Below are 3,239 nucleotides of genomic sequence, written 5' to 3' on the forward strand. Positions count from 1 at the left end.
TTTTCCCATTTGTTGTTTATTTATTACTCTGGTATAGTATGAATTGCCATGTGTGAGATCTTTATCAGAGAAAAGTTGTAAAACGTATGGAAATACAGTTAAAAGTCCAAAGTTTATGCCCTCCTTTACATTTTTTGACTCTATCCAATGGGCCAGATTCCTGAGCCAATTCTGGCCCTCGGGCCTTATGTTTCACACCCCTGGCTGTCTGCAGTCAAACAAATAAATTCAATTTTCTGCTATTGTGACAGCCTCACCATTAATGAGTGAACTAAAAAAATTAAAATAATATTCACTGCATCTTGATGCATTCTCAATCATCCAGGTAAGTAAATCTCCAAAAGTAGATTCTGTTCATCTGGACGTAGCGTGCAGATAATGCTACATCCAGATGAACAGAATCAACTTTTGGAGAATAGTCACTGCATTCTTATAAAATAACATTTCAGACTAGTTCACCAACCTATGTGCCCCTCAGCCCTGCAACCTGGCATGTTGCAGACCTGGGATTGATTTTCTGCTAAGACGTGCAGATAAATATCACAACCCTAAGTCAGGAAGTGTGGCCTAACAACATTAAAATCAGTTACCCTGCCTGATAAAGGTGCATGGCATTGAATATTTATGTGTGGGGGTTGCTGGGAGAGGTAACAAAACAGCCTCCAGTGTGTTTGAGGGGGAGTTTTGAACTTAAGAATCTTGCAGGTGGGGATCTGAGTTTTTGTTTCCCCTCAAGGAATCAACTTGAGTCTTTCCACAGAGAGGAATTTACAGCCACTGTAACTGTAACACATGATTACACAAGAGAGGGAAAAGAAGAGAAATAAACCCAGGCCTGCCAGGACCATGACAAATAGTAATATCTTTCATATTTAGCCAGCTTAGAGTGCTGAGTTCATTATACATTCATAGCACATCATAACAGAATGGAAAAAGTAGTGGGTGTTATGTAACGCCACCTGGTGGACAGCTTTTGTGTAGAATAAAGACTCAACAGAGGGATTGGAATCCCACAACTTCGAGTTTTGTTCACTGGAATTACAAATAGTTGTAGTACTCGAGATACAAATGAGAGAAATGGGGGGGGAAAGCCTTCTGTGTTGGTTTGCAGGTCCCTGACACGTGGAGCTTAGTCAGTGCATCTTGGAGCATCAGGCCAGTCTACCCGGCCCATTCAGAGCTGGCTGTCTTAGTCCTTTCACATTTCTCAGATTGCACATACTGGATTCCTCTCCTTGACTCCTATCCTTAACGCAAGGCCTTAACTTAAAGCACCGTGTTAGCATTTCAGTTGGTTTCTGACTTATTTAGTTTTATACCATATAATACTTTTTACCTACCATTCAAACACCCAATATCTAGCCACCAGAAGCAAAGCTAGAAGTGTCTTACCTGGGCTAAGGAGAAAAAGAACTGGAATTCATTTCAAGTCTATGGAAAGAGTGGAGAGGCAGAAAATGCAACCTGTTTGAGGTCCAGTGTAAAGTTTCCACACTCTGTGATGATTTGGGGTACTGTGTCAATTGCTTGATGTTGGTGATGGTTGGTCCATTGTGTTTTATCAAGTCCAAAGTCAAAACTGCCATCAACCAGAAGATTTTAGAACACTTTGTGCTTCATGGAGATTTTCTTTTACATCAGGACTTTGGACCTGCCCACATGGCCAAAACTACTGCCAAATGGTTTGCTGACAATGCTGTTACTGCCAATAGAGAAACTGTTGCGCATTGACAAGAGGAAGATGAGAAATGCCCAACCAATAATATAAGTGAACTGAGGGCCACTATCAACTGTCCCCACATGCCACACCAAACTGATGTTGTAATCCATAGTAAAGCAGCCCCAACCAAAGATTAAGTGTATAAATGAGTATACTTGTCAGAAAGATGGATATTTCGGGAAATATTCAATCATTTATATGGCACCAACCCAATGTATCTAGGCATGGTCATGATACCTGCTGAAGGTCAAGCTGAGCATCAGGATGGGGAAGAAAGGTGATTTAGGTGACTTTTAATGTGGCATGGCTGCCAGATGAGCTATGTTTCAGAAACTTCTGACGTACTGGAATTTTCCAGCACCACCATCTGCAGGATTGCAGAGATGATCTGAGAAAAAAAAAAGTCAGCGACGATTCTCTGGGTGAAAATCATGTTGATGCTGGAAATCAGAGGACAACAGTCAGGCTACTTCAAGCAAATAGGAAGGCAACAGCAACTCAAATAACCAATTGTTACAACCAGGGTATGCAGAAGAGCATCTCTGAATGTACAACATGTAAAACCTTGAAGCAGATGGCCTACAGCAGCAGAAGACCACACCAGAAACCACTCCTGTCACACAAATGGCCTGTAAATGGTAAATAGCCTGTATTTGTATAGCGCTTTACTTAGTCCCTAAGGACCTCAAGAACAAGTTTTGACTTCTGCTTCATTATTCACGTGGTAGGCTTAGAAATTAGGCATTCACTGCATTTCATCCTGCAGCAGTGGTTCTGACTGATGGTGGTATGGTGATGTGTGCATTTTTGGGCTCCTTAAGTACCAAGTGGACATTGCTTAAGTGCCACAACCCAAGTTTTTGCTGCTGAGCATTTCCATCCCTTTATGACCACAGTGTGTCATCTTCTGATGCCTGCTTCCAGCATGTTAATGTGCCATATCGCAAAGTCCAGATGATTTCGAAGTGGTTTCTTGATCATGACAATGAGTTTAATGTACTCAAATGGCCTCCACAGTCACCCGATCAATAGAAAACAATCACCCAAACTTTATTTATGAAGCACATTTCATACAAGTTGGAACATGGACAGGGAGTTTAATGCCCACTGAGCTACAGAAACGATCCAGTAATTAAAAAACTATGAGTTGTTGTAAAATGATTGGCAAAAAATAAGGACACCAAATCACTCAAAATAAAGAGATTGAACAAAACCTACTATACAGTTAATGTCAGAACAGTAAAGTACGGGAATGCTGGTGAAAGAACAGTTAAATTATACAGTATTTCTAAAGATATAATACCTACTTTCATTTTACCTTCATGTTCTTTTTGATAAATATTTGAACAAGTGTGTCAAGTGTAGATTGTTTTCTCTGAAAAAAAAAAATAAATCCATCATTGCTATTTTGTGACAGTCGCCCTTTATGGTTTGATTTAATAGATCAAACCAACAACAATACACATTTATTCCATTTTATACCGTTTGCTGCATTACCAGTACGTGACCGCTGGGGGCA

Source organism: Oreochromis niloticus, linkage group LG19 (assembly GCF_001858045.2).
Source record: "Oreochromis niloticus isolate F11D_XX linkage group LG19, O_niloticus_UMD_NMBU, whole genome shotgun sequence".
Classification (NCBI taxonomy): Eukaryota; Metazoa; Chordata; class Actinopteri; order Cichliformes; family Cichlidae; genus Oreochromis; species Oreochromis niloticus.